The sequence below is a fragment of the Phalacrocorax carbo genome, chromosome 1 (genome assembly GCF_963921805.1).
Source record: "Phalacrocorax carbo chromosome 1, bPhaCar2.1, whole genome shotgun sequence".
Classification (NCBI taxonomy): domain Eukaryota; kingdom Metazoa; phylum Chordata; class Aves; order Suliformes; family Phalacrocoracidae; genus Phalacrocorax; species Phalacrocorax carbo.
Genome location: NC_087513.1, coordinates 139584155 through 139598608, shown reverse-complemented (window position 1 = coordinate 139598608; position 14454 = coordinate 139584155). Strand labels below are relative to the sequence as shown.

The window sequence follows — 14454 nt, the reverse complement described above, 5'->3', positions numbered from 1 at the left end:
ATACTTACATTCTTCTCCCTGAACAAAGAAATGGAGGAGTTCCTTTTTACCCACTATTCAAATCAAGAAGTCTAATAATTCCACAGCTAAAACAATCCTTGTTATAGGAAACCAATACTGATATTTTACATTTAACAGGATGAACACACATTTGTATGTAAAACATCTAAGTGGAATACCATGTCCTGTTTTCAGTCAGTACTCTGTCTCATTAAGGTATAAAACTGGTTTTCAAGAGCAGAAAAACCCAATGTAAGTAGCTCTTGACAGTGATTTCAAAATAATAATAATAAAAAAAAATCCACAACCAAAAAAACCCAAACAACCCAAAAATAACCACAGAAAATGTCTATGTGGTCTTTTTAGACAAGGAAAGGCATCTGAAATATATTTCATTCTGTCAAAACTCTTGGAATTTTTCAATGACTTCATTTTAACACTTGTATCGCAACATTTTTGAAACACCTGAACACCAGAGGCCAGAAAAATGTCAGATACATGTTATTTATGGTGAACCAAAATTTCTATTGACATTTTCACTAGTAGATAATAGGCTTAGATGCTGCCTCCAAAGGACTTGCAATTTAAGCTTCAGAAATTTAATTTCTGAAGGACATACCAGTAACAGCTGTGTCATGTCCCCGAGGCCACCACCAGCCTTTGCAGACCCTGCCAAGCCCCACTGGGGACCTGCCCCCACCCATGGCCTGCCCCCACCCATGGCCATAGGACCTCATTTCAACCCAGCCCAGGGCCATCAGTCCCTGCCTGAGCTATACTGCAGGAAGCCCTGTGCCCAGACCCATGCCCAGCCTGGATCTTGCCCTGACTGGGTCCTCAGGTCAGCCTTGGACCTCACTCCTCACCCTGCTTGGCCTGATAATTGTTGGGCGATGGCAGGGTCCTGTCCTGTCCCCAGCCCAGCCTCGATGGGGTGCTTTAGGAGGATGCCCCGCCAACCACATTATTGTCCTGCCATATCTGCACTGCCCACAGCTCCTAGCTCATTCTCCCCCATGGGGCAGCCCTACTCCAGCTGCTCCCTGGCATTCAAGAGTCATCACCCAAAATTCCTCCTCAAGCACTGCCTTCCCATCTGACTTCTGCTACCATGTTAATGACAGAAGTCAGCAGCAGGTAATTGATTTTGGGTAGTGTTCCCTCATGCTCTCTCCCATCCTGACTTTTGTACACTTTTCTGACTATGCAGCACAAAGCAGATTTTCCAGTTGTCCCCAACTGAGGATTTAATCTGTGCTCAGGGAGGAGCAACAGATCTTATTCCCTTGACAGCCACACTGCAGAAATTTGTAATAACATAATAAGAAAAAGAAATGTGGAATAAAGCACTGAGAAAATTGACAAGGTGGAATGAAAGACAGTAATCCAGATGATAAAAAAAGGATAGAGAAAAAACTTGTCTGAGCAAACAGCAAATGAAAGGAAGAGGAAAGAAACAAAACAAGAGAAGAAAATGGGAACGTCAAATAAATGAGTGAACACATTATCAGCATGGAGAGAATGAAAAATGACAACATGAAGGAAAGTGGAAATCCTCAGTTGATAAACATGCTAAAGATGATATAAAACTGTCAAAAATGTGACTTAATAAGTAGTATTTATCCATACTAATTACAGGGAGTCTTTGGATTAAATATCTGGTTATATGTCATTATTTTGAATAGGGTGAAAGGACAGGAAAAGGGAAACATTCATTATTGACCTGGAACTGAATTTGCTATCTGATTCCTTATCTAGGAAATAAGACCAACAAAAGTTAGCTTTGTGGGTATTAAATCCTCTCATAAAATGTGTTTTATTTTCCCCTTTACCTTAACAGGAGCATACACAAAGTTTGCACTTCTGATTCATGCACACATAGACATTTTGATTTTCAGGATATTGAATCCATAAAGAAACATACTGTTGGCTACCACACAGAATGTAGCCAGTTCTCTCAGCCCCACTGCCTGACCTATAACAGGCCTGCAGGCTTTGCCAACCAGTGCAAAGACACAGACAAACGGCAGATAGTGACAAGTCCATTAACAGGGCAAGGTATATACCATAACAGAGCAATTCTAAGATGGTAAGTCAGTTTATTGTAACGTGTTCTGGTTATTAAAAGCAATTCTTGTTAGACAGTTAAATGGCAACAGAAGCGATAGAAGTTTTTCGTAATTTCTTATAAGCAGGTTTCTTCAAAAAGTTTACATAAGCAATAAATTGTGCATGATCACTGTATAAGTCTTCAAACAGAAGTCTCATGAAAAAAATTGTTTTGTAAAGACAGTAATTAGGCAGAAAATTAGTATTAGGCAGAAAATATCCCACTTTTCAGTTTAGTGACTTATTACTAGAGAAATTACCATTTTCATAAGGTTGGTTTCTTACGTGAAATACATATACATTCATACAAAGAGAAAGATAAATCAGATAATTATTTTCATTAAGAATATCAAGAGATAAGGAAGAGGGCATGCTGAACTAGCTGATTTTGTATGTGCATCATTAAAAAGGCTGAAAGATGTACACCAAGAGTCATAAATTGCAATTAGAGACTAATCTTAAGTAAAAAACTGCATGTATTTATGAATGTTTTTGGATACTGTACCAAAAACAGTTTGATACACATCTATATATGTCCAGTCAGCTATTTAATTCACCTTTACATACTGAGTCTACAGGAAGAAAAGTACTTGTGTTGTATTTTTTCCATTTTTTTTTTCTTTTACTGCTTCAAGTGTTAGAAGAATGTGTAAAAACTTGCTTGCAAAAACTTGCTAGTTGGAAGCATCACCCATTCAAATAATCAGAATAAATCAATCCAAAACAAAATATTCCATTTAAAATGGCAACTTCCAGCAACACAACACACAAAGAGAAGTCAATGAAGTTCTGAAATCACATAAATTCATACATGACTTCTTTATTGGCACAGGAGTGTAATTTGAGGCTAATGAGACATTTATGGCCTTTGAAGTAAATGCAGACTGAAGTTAACACGGATGTGCATCTACTAAAAACACAGTTTGTACTCGATTATAAATCTGTGCCCCAAGACACACTTAGTGATGCTTAAATAGTCTATGAATCAGGCCTTCAGGGCTAACCTGATGGTTTTCAGGATCTGCAGTTAGCACTTTTTCAGCCTGAGCAGATGAATATGTTAGTCGCTCTATAGTAATTCTGTACCTGCTGGGGAAGTATGAGACATGGCTTAAAAGTCCTCCTTGCTCCAGGGTAGAATATCAAACTCTAAAGTGATTTCAAGGTTTTTTGACCAGGTCACGGACAGTCACAAGAAAACCAAACACAAATATAAATTTTATGAGCACAGGAGATTGAGGACTGCACAGATTTCCTGGGGTCTCTCAGCCTTTATCTAAACCAACCACTGCACTACTGTGCACTCCAGCTTTCATTTGCTGCCCACCTTCAGCCTCTGTCCCTCCCTTCTGCTCAGATTCCCTGGGGCAAGGTTTTTGATGTGTACATAGGTCTCATCTCAATACACAATCAGGGTTAAACACCCACATCCCCCTCTTTAGACATATGCTCTGAAAGCATACAGTTGGCTTGATTAGCTGAACTCTAAGCGTCACTGGCTACTCACCAGAACAAAAATAACAAATAATGTAATCAATAAAAGTTCCGATTCTCCTCACAGTGATATTTTGTACAGTATTTAATGCATTTCACAGTATATGGGGATTTCAGAAGTACTTCATTTACCAGGAATATGAATTGTGGCTTATCTTCTTTCCCTTCTCTTTTTTCCCTTGAAAGGTATAATTTTGAAAGTTATGAAGTAAAGTGATTTTATGGTGAATTTTGGTGTGGGTTTTTTTTTGGGGGGGGGAGGTTGTGGGGTTGTTTGTTGGGTTGTTGAAATAAAAGTAATTTAAAAATATTATCCTGTGTCAAATATACATAGAACTCTATAGTAAATTAACATAGTGGCAAGATAGTATAAGTAAGAACTACCCAAGGCATAGTAATTTATGAATATGCCTACAGTATTCATTTTAGCAATAAATACATATAATTTTATAATCTCGAACTTTAGCATAAAACTAATCACACAGTTGTTTTCTGTAAAAGTTCTTCCCAAAGCAGGTTTAAATGCACCTCTTCCTCACATTCAGCACTGCAGTCTCTTAACCATTATTGTATTTGACATGTTTGCTCAATAACAAAAGATCGTTTCTTCCAAAATATCAGTAAATGCATACTGGTTTTTGTCTACTGTCTTTCAAATAAAAAATAGTTCTAATTTCTTTTAGGCTTTCAGGGCTTTTTTCCCTAGTCTCTAGGACTATTTTCTTGATGTACTGAAATGAGCTAAGGTTCATTCTTCCTCATCCTACATAAAATCATTCAGAAAAGTCAGACAACGTCATAGTGAACAACACAAAGGAACTGTCATGAACTAATGTGTAGTTTCTTGACTGGATTACTCAGAAGGTTGGTGGGAAGGTTACTAAATGGCCTCAAGTTGCGTCAAGGGAGGGGTTTAGACTGGATATTAGGACAAATGTCTTTACTGAAAGAGTGGTCAGGCATTGGAACAGGCTCCCCAGAGAGGTGGTGGAGTCGCCATCCCTGGAGGTATTTAAAAGATGTGTAGACGTGGCACTTCAGGGCATGGTTTAGGAGACACGGTAGTGTCGGGTTGACGGTTGGACTTGATGACCCCAGAGGTCTTTTCCAACCTTAATGATTCTATGATTCTGTGAAGTGAAACTGGCAAATCATATATATTTTTAAATCTCAGAACTGTAACTATAGCAATGCCTGGCTTCAAACTAACATGTAGCAGAGTCTTATGAGAAATTATTTTTCCTAACAGAAGCTATATGTTTATTTTGTTGGAGTTTTGTAAGCATAGATTTCAACAATGTATTATTAAATTATTATTAAAAACAAACAAACAAAACAAAACAAAACAAAAACCAACAAAATATCCAGGCTTGTAACTCTAAGTTAGCATTATAAGCTTCACTAGGGATGAGTATCTGAACTATACATCTACATTATTAATGGATTAACCAAGTTGCATGTCAGTAAGATTTCTGTGGTTGTACACTGCTGTTTAGTTGCAGGAGTTCAGCAGGTAATATAGATCAGAGGGGCTTTTAGTGATTCAAAACACTGTCATTTGTCTTTTACATCACATTCTATAGCATATCTTATTAATTCACAGCTAATGTTCTCTTGAGGATTTAAAGATTAAAAATGAAAAGAAAGTAAAATATCAGTGATAAAAATTTAAAAGAACTGTGATGTATCCTTTCTTAAAGTGAAAATAAATGCCAACTACACAAACATCATTATGGATCTCGAAGTTGGTCTTAGATTTATGGTTAGAAATAACTGAGGACAAAGGTAGATAATTTATATTATTTTTTTTTAAATATGGAATAAAGCCTGAAAAGCAGTACAAATTATATACAAACACTAAACTACCCAATTTTTTTTTTTTTTCAAATAACATGCTGCAGTTACCCTCCTATGAATTTCTGCAATAAGTCTCTCAGGTAGGCTCGGACAATGTTAGTAGATCCCTCAGGTTAGAAACTACAGTCACCATTTACTTTTCAGAAACCAGACAAACATTTATTCATATCATTGCTTCTTGCCTACAGCTACCACTCTTATTCTGAACTTCTAAGTCTCATACACTTTCAAAAAGAAGAATGGGATTTTAAGAAAAGGCTTTAAGTTCCCCACATTTTTTTGAAAACTGCAATTCTCTCAATAATGAAAACAATTTGAAAAGCAAGCAGAGGGAAAGAAAAAGTGTGATCATCACTCCTTTTCAAGAAAAAACAAAGAAATACACTTCTTAAGCATTCTATAAACAATCAGGTGTTTGGATCTAATTATAAAAAGTTATTGTTGAACAATCATAGATATGGTCTTCCCCTCTTTTCTTCCTGTTTTTTTTTAAAAAACAAAACCAAACAACAAACAAAAAACATTAAGGCCAGGAGGACCCAAGACTAACTGGAAATGCTCAGTTAAGACAGTTGCACCTATCTCACTGACTTTTGAACGCTAATTTCAACTGGTGTTACACATAAGAAGCATGGAAAATTTGCAGTGGTTAGAAAATTTCCATTATACTTTCCGCCTCTTGAGATAAATTGATGAAGATCATAAATAAATATGAGAACTCAATATTAGGAGGGAAAAAACCCCATGGCATAAATTGTTTATAAAAATATATTTTAAATTACTAATTATCCCAAAATTCCAGTTGTGTTCTACTCAGATCCAAATTTGACCATTCACAATATGGATTTAAGCTTCTTATGACTGAATGAACACTGTAGCCATTCAAATGTCTGAAGCTATAATGCAAGAGAGGTCATGACACACTCGAATAATAAAGCAGCAATTAACTCTGATTGCAAGGTAGTATGACAGGGTACGAAGACTTTTTTGTTCAAAAAGAGTCCAATGCCTAAAATATGCCCATGGACAATGACCACAAGATACATTTATTTCTTTGATAGTCTTTGTCTAATTGTGGCTGCAAAGTCTTAAGAAAATACTACTCTTCAAGTACATTTTTCAGGGAAATGTACAAAACCCAGCATCAGTACAGTCTAGCACAACTGCTGACTTAATTTCTAGCTTTTACTCCTGATATGACCTTGTAAAAGAAATGTAACACTCTCTAGGTCTCTATTTCTTTTCTGCACCTCTGTTTTCTTACATTCAGATGTGTTACTCTAAAACAAAAGGTTATGATCTGAAACAGGATATTTAGCCCTGAGATTCTGTAAGGAAAAAGCTCCTGTAGAGTAAAATATCTTATGCCTGAGTAAAAAAAAAATTATGGATATAAAAAAAATGAAAACGTACATACAAAAATCACTATTTTATACATTTTTTCAGGTTTGAAGAATAGATCTTTATAATTTGAGTATATCTTCAAAAATACTGAAGTTTGTTACCTATGATCACTGCAAGACATAAAAAATAAACATTTCTAACATGGAATGCGTCTAACTTCTCTCCGTTAAGAAAGGTCAAATGACTGCAAAGGAAAATTCGGAAGGGAATCTATCAGGTTTTGTCTAAATATTTAACAGGGAAACTCACAGGTCTCCTTCCTCTCTTTCTCTTTGCCATTAAGCCTATGTGTGTGCCCTCCTCAAGGATGGAAGAAACTAAAGGTCTTGTCTGAACCAACTGAGAAACTGTCTGAGGAACTGATTGTTAGGCAATTTGATCTCTTGAGGTTATTTAATGACTAGAATTTGATACCTTCCTGTTGTCATTCCAGTCTAAGAAGAGGAAACATTACAAATGTTACAATAACCAAAAATAGGGTGGGAAAAGCAATTGAAACCAGCTGGGCATGTAGCATCTCCCACACCAATATATTATATGGCCAAAAAACCCAGTTGCTGCTCTATTATACAAATTCATAGAACTCAGTTACACAGGAGACACAGGCATGATGTTTTCATTGCATTACCTAGTTCAGTTACCAGGTGGTGATACTGACTTCATTCATATGATAATGTCACAATTATGCACTTCACAGAATCACAGAATCACAGAATGGCAGGGGTTGGAAGGGACCTCTGGAGATCATCTTGTCCAACCCCACTGCTTGAGCAGGCACACCCAGAGCAGGAGGCACAGGAACGGATCCAGGTGGGTTTTGGATGTCTCCAGGGAAGGAGATTCCACACCCTCCCTGGGCAGCCTGTGCCACTGCTCTGGCACCCTCACAGGAAAGAAGTTTTTCCTCATATTCAGGTGGAACTTCCTGTATTCCAACTTGTGCATATTGCCCCTTGTCCTGTCATGGGGCACTACTGAAAAGAGTCTGGCCCCATCCTTTTGACACCTGCCCTTCAGATATTTATAAGCATTTAGAAGATCCCCCCTCAGTCTTCTCTTCTCCAGGATAAAGAAACGCAGGTCTCAGCCTTTCCTCATAAGGGAGATGCTACAGTCCCCTGATGATCTTCGTTGCTTTCCACTGGAGTCTCTCCAGTAGTTCCCTGTCCTTCTAAAAGTGGGGGGCCCAGAAATTGACACAGTACTCCAAATGTGGTCTCACTAGGGCAGAGTAGAGGGGGAGGATAACCTCCCTCAACCTGTTGGCCACACTCCTTTTAATGCAACCCAGGATACCGTTGGCCTTCTTGGCCACAAGGGTACATTGCTGGCTCAGGGTCAGCCAGCTGCCCACCAGCACTCCCAGGTCCTTCTCACTGGAGCTGCTTTCCAGTAGTTCAGCCCCCAGCCTGTACTGGTGCATGGGGCTGTTCCTCCCCAGGTGCAGGACCTTGCACTTGCTTTTGTTGAAAGATCATCTTTCATGGTCTTTTAACAATTCCAAAATAAATCTTAGAATTACTAAGGGAATGCTTTTCTCTTAGGTAAAAAAATAAAATAAATTTCTCAAAATTATCTGCATGACAGCCCCTATCATTCTACTACACACATAACTTCAAAGCCATCTCAAATTTAGTTAATTATATTTTCTTGCATCAAAGGCTTTTTGGAACTGTAAAGTAACATATTGTATTTGCTTTGTAGTGTGTAGAACTGGTATCCAAGCAGAAAAGGAAAGCCAGCGACGAATATAGAAATTGTCATTTCTCCTCCTGCTCACCCTACCACTCCCATTGCTGGGACATTTCCATCTTTGCCTAGCACAAAGTGACTCCTCTACTTCAGACACACTGCTAAAGCTCATGTTCATCTCACTAACTTTGAAAAATTTAGATATTCTGTCTAAACCAGAAGCATACACTTCAGGCAGCAATTCTTCCTACTTGTGCTGGTTTTGGCTGGGATAGAGTTAATTCTCTTCACTGTAGCTGCTATAGAGCTGATGGCACATTGATGCTTTAGTTGTTAAGTAGCACCTAAGTGTCACTAAGTAGTGCCTGTAGTAGTGAGGGACCTTTCCAGCTTCTCGTGCTCTGCCACGTGGGCAAGAAACCAGGAGGGGCGGGGCCACAGCTAGGACAGCTGACCTAAACTGGCCAATGGGATATTCCATACCATATGACATCATGACCAGTATATTAACAGGGGTTGTTGGCACAGGGTGGGGCGGTTGTGGCTCAGGACTGGTGGCATCAGGTCAGCAGGTGGTAAGCAGCTGCATCATGTGTTCTTTGTTTTGGTTGTTTATTCCCCCTTCCCCCCCAGCTCCAGCTTTCACCTTTCTCGTTATTTCCCTTTCATTATTATTATTGTTGGTATTGTTATTATTATTATTGTTTTATTTTACTTATTAAACTGTTCTTATCTCAACGCACGAGTTTTCTCACTTTTATCCTTCTGATTCTCTCCCCCATCCCGCCGGTGGGGGAGCGAGCAAGCGGCTGTGTGGGACTTAGTTACCGGCTGGGGCTAAACCTGGGGCTAAACCAACACTACTGTAACATAGGTATCTGACATTAAAAATTAGTGAAAGCCAACCACCATGAAAACATCCTGAAGACTATGTTTGAGTCCAAGTCGTTAGACTAGATTAGACAGCTAACTGCCCTTCTCTCAGCGCTTACCAATATATACAGAATTATCTCTATAACCATGATACAAAAAGTTAAGAAATTTGTATTTTCCTGTTAGTTTAGTTAGTCCTCATGACTAAAATCAGGAAGAGCATATTAAGCTCTGAATTTCTAACAGCTTTTTCTCTTCTTTCACTAGGTCTGCTGATGGTTGATTAAAGATGATGCAGCCTCCATTGGTAAGAAATTCTGTATACAGAGTTTCAACTAAACTTCAGCTACTTCCTCACCTACCACTCAGTTCCCTTTATCTTCTGATTATTATTATTACTATTATTATAATTATTATGCCAATAACCATCTATGTGTTATTTTTAAAATCTACTGCATGGTATCTTCATTGAAGCAAAACCGTATCTCAGTGAACAAGTTTCTCCATTAATTTTCACCATCTACACCTAACGTTAGTCTTTACTAACATAGAACTGATAGGTTTAAGGAAAAACAATATTATGTTAGAAGTGTATGGATATTTTGCTTCTGTCTCTCAGCTTCACAGAAAACACATTTCCCATGACTTTTTTTGATCCAATGACTGCTATTGATGAATTACTTTCTAACAGGACCCATGCAACAGTATTATCATCATACTGTTTAGCACACTCTACCTATTTTCACAGGACTGCAAAACTACGTGGATACTTTCAAAATTACAGAGAGATAGCAAAAGAAGTTATATGATTTTTCACTGATTTCTTTGACCGTGTAACAAATACATACAGCAATACTCACACTAACTGCACTGAAGATTTATACATGGCATAAATTTCTGATCGCAGTTGAAAAGAGAGAACGGGAGAAGGAAAGCATATACACTAGCACCTTTCATAATGAGGAGAGATAATTTTTAACATGATTTCATGACAAAACATTATGCTCCACTACATCTCCAAGACCTGTCTTATTCTTGTTCTCCCCTGCTTGAAAATCTGTCCTCTTATGAAAGTATCTTACATCCTTTTCCTCTTGTGCACACGGCCTTTGCAGTCACCTGTCTAAATCTCAAATCTTTCTCACAGAGTGCACACCATTGGTTTGTACTTTTCTCCAAATCATAATTCTTTCCTATGGGTCTTTTCTTCTCCCTGGTTATTTATTTCTAGCTTCCCTTTGTCTCTTCATACATATATGCAAGATACATACAGATAGATATATGCCCATCAAGTCAATCAATGTCAAATTGCTTTTTATTTTATAAAAGGAATTTATTTTCTTTTGTAAAGGATTTCTGGGGTTTTTTTCCCTTTTATTCTTTTCTCATTTACATATGGGATGATATTGCAGAAACAATAGAATAGAAGAAAATTTGCAGCTGCCAAGTTAACTAGGAAGAACTGATCTGTTTTTTCCTGCCCTCGGTCAACTGATTTAGGTCAGGATTGAAAAAAAAAAAACCCTTGTCACATGGCAGGAGTTACAGCTTCCTGTGTGCTACTATTATATCATCTTATGAAATCCCACTAATAAAACATAATACCAACCAAAAATATCTACCACAAACTAATGCAGTCAATTAATAGAACAGATGGAGGTCAGGGCAGACAATTAAATCCCTTTGACAGAGAGGAAGATTATTCTACCTCATATTGGAGATATGTCAGTAATTCCTGTCTGATCTGACTTACACTTTTATTCTTCAAAATAATTCCTTCCATAATGCCTTCTTCAGCATGAGAGAGAAAGATCCATCTTCTAAAAGTCTGGCATGCTGCTGTATATAATTATTTATTTTAAAAGTGGTGGGAAAGTGCACATATGTTTTAGCAGTATTTTTACTGATTCCTAGAACAAGAAAATCAAATATCCTTTTTGCTTTTGTTTAGACAGCTGCTACTCTCCTTGATGTCTGCCCCCCAAAGGGATGATATAACTATCACCTTGGCAAGTTGCTAGCCACTTTCTTTCTGGAATCTAATATTGTCTCTCATATGCACTGGACATAGCCATCCAGGAGTCCTGATTCATTATTTCCCTGGCTCTGATTTCCTGGCATATGGAAATCTTATAAGAATTTCAGCATATTTGTAACAATTATCTTTCCTAAATCCTTTCACAAAGACAGTTGTATTTCTGTACCTCAGATCTTCACTGGTAATAGTAAATGCTGTTCTTATATCTTGGCAACACTGATTACGTATTTCATATTTTGAACAAAAAGGGTTGCACTAACAGCAACTCTGAGTTTTTGGGTTTTTCTGTTGATTTTGCTGATTTCCTGCCTCTATATTTCAGATGCTAAACCATAAACAACCATAGGTAAAAATTGTTCATCTTTGGATTTAAATTAAATTCTTCATCAGATAACTTTTCACAAAAAAACTCTGCATCACATGAACCCCAATTTGTTAACTACAGGTTACTTGGAAAAAAAAAAAGTCTGATGTTTCAGTCCAGAACATCATATCATAACAAGCACAAAGGTTTTGATAACTCTTCAACTCCTTTTTTTAAAAATAACTCATAACATACTGTGGTAATATTTCAAAGTTAACATGATCAGAACCCTGTTGCACTAATATTATATTAATACTTAAAAGCACTGAAAAGTCCACACTTTAAAACACAGTGAAGCTGCCAAGAGAGTAATTTTTTTAGTGTTATTGTTGTGATTGCTCTGTCCCAGCTCCAATTTTCATAGTGGAAATACATTCGTTTTCTTTGTCAAGCTCATCTATTGAAAACTCTTTCTTTGTAAATTAATAAACACAGATTACTTAGTTTCTGCACTATCATCAAAGATTTGTCATTCAGATACTTTTTAAAAATTATTTGTTCTTTCAAATTAATTTACAGTTTATACTGAGAATAACAGATCCGAATTTCTTGTGCCCTTATGTAGCTTATTACCTCACCATTTACACTTTTCAGCTGTAATGGCTTCTAACTTTATGGAAAACAGATTCTAGTTCTGCCATTGGTTGAACTTTGTACCGTAGCTTCACAACATTACACTCAATCAGTTGTATTTCACTAATACTTAATAAAAAATCTGAAATAAAAATTATTTCAGTAGCCTTTAAAATATTTACTTCCATTTCATTTGGAAATAAAGTATATTTCTTCCAACCACCTCCCTTTAAACAAAACTGCTGTAACAACAGTTCTGTTTAGTCTCAGTCTCTAATTCTGCATCCCCTAACGTTTCAATGACTGATCGTCATTATAGAAGCTTGTAATATGACTTTTATGTTTGTTTTTCCCTCCTGTGTGATAATTCCAGGTAATGACAGTGAAAGGGACATACTGTTATTTTAAATCCATGGGAGGAAAAATTGAATTGCTTTTAAGTGAAGATCACAGGATCATAGATTGGTTGAGGTTGGAAGGGATCTTTGGAGGTCATCTGGTCTAACCCCTCTGCTCAAGCAGGAACACCTAAAGGTTGCTGCCCAGGACCCTGTCTAGATGGCTTTTGAGTATTTCCATGGAGGGAGACTCCACAACCTCTCTGGGCAACCTGTGCCAATGTTCAGTCACCCTCACAGTAAAAAAGTAGATCCTGATATTCTGAGGGAAAAAAATATTCAATCTGTTTCCCAGATAAAATACCATTTTCCTTAAAAGTAAATATACTTAAGAGATTGGGACATATGCAATGAATACTATTTCACTCTTGAATGGTGTATCATAATCACCAGAAGCAATATTCACAATAACATTTTCACTAACAAACAATAGACTTCCAGTCAATTTGTTGAATATATGTTATCTTCTTACAAGAATTCAGTATCAGACACTTCTTAAAATAAAATGTCATTGAAACAAGCCAATCAACTATCATTCAAATTAAAAATAAAAGAATTACAATTCTTCAAGGATAGCTTGCATTTTCAAAACAAAATGACATAGAAATACAGTATCTGAAATAAACCTTTTAAAAACTGAATTATAGCTAAATTAAGGTTAGTTTATGATCAGTTTATGCTGTAATGTTATTTTAATTAGTGTGCATTGCAGAACAGAAAAAAATCTTTAGAGATTTTCTTATATTTATAGGTTTCCAATTTTTAATAATTATCCTAATAGATCTTTATAGTTCTGTCAAAAGTCTTGGATTTGAGGGATGGGGTTTTTTGGGATTTTGTGATTCTCTAAAATCAACAGGACCAAAGTACTTGGATCAGAATAACAGATAACTTAAATTCCCCAGAGAATTTTGGCAATGTGCATGCACTCACCTTGCAAAAGTCATCCCAGTGTAAAGGACAGGAATGCTATTATACGAGTTTGGATAGTATTTAGATTAGCTTTAGAAAACAAAACCTGTGTATGGAGATAACTTCTGCTTTTAAAAAGCCCTCTTTTTTATTCCTTGAATTAATAATCTGTAAACACGGTGCCAGTGTTTTTCTACACAGTGAAAACTAACTAGTAACTTTAAGTGTAAATTAGCTATGGTAATAGATATCTTCTGTTATACCATGTGTTACAGAGTAGGTGTGTGGCCTACTAATATGTTATATAATTTCCTTGGATTTACATTTTAGGTTGTTCTATGTGTATGTGCATGTCTATGTGCATGACAAATGGAAAACCAGTTAGTTTTTAGAGCTTTACACAGAGCTTTGTGTATTTTGTATCAAAAACTATTATTACATTAGAAACAGCTACAATGAAAGAAGGGAATTAAGATTATGGAAACACTTTAGTAATATTTCATAATTAAGACAAATTTATGCTCTTTGCAGGGACTCTGGCACTATAACTTCACATGTAAGAGATACTGATTTTAAAGGCTGTCTACTAGCAGTCAAAAAAATGTCTTCTAGTCTAACATCCTATTTTGGTAACATTATTCCTAAGTAAGAGGAGACTGCAACTCAGACTAACAGTTAGATTGCTCATTATTCATATATAATTTTCAAGGATTTGCATCTCATCTTTATGAACAAACTTA

The 14454-nt window shown here is 36.6% G+C and overlaps 1 protein-coding gene across 3 annotated transcripts in view; it reads right to left on the bottom strand.

Annotated features, from left to right (window-relative positions):
- The window catches only part of NLGN4X (neuroligin 4 X-linked), a 188136-nt gene that overhangs the window by 132813 nt on the left and 40869 nt on the right, over positions 1–14454 (bottom strand). The window lies entirely within an intron of this gene.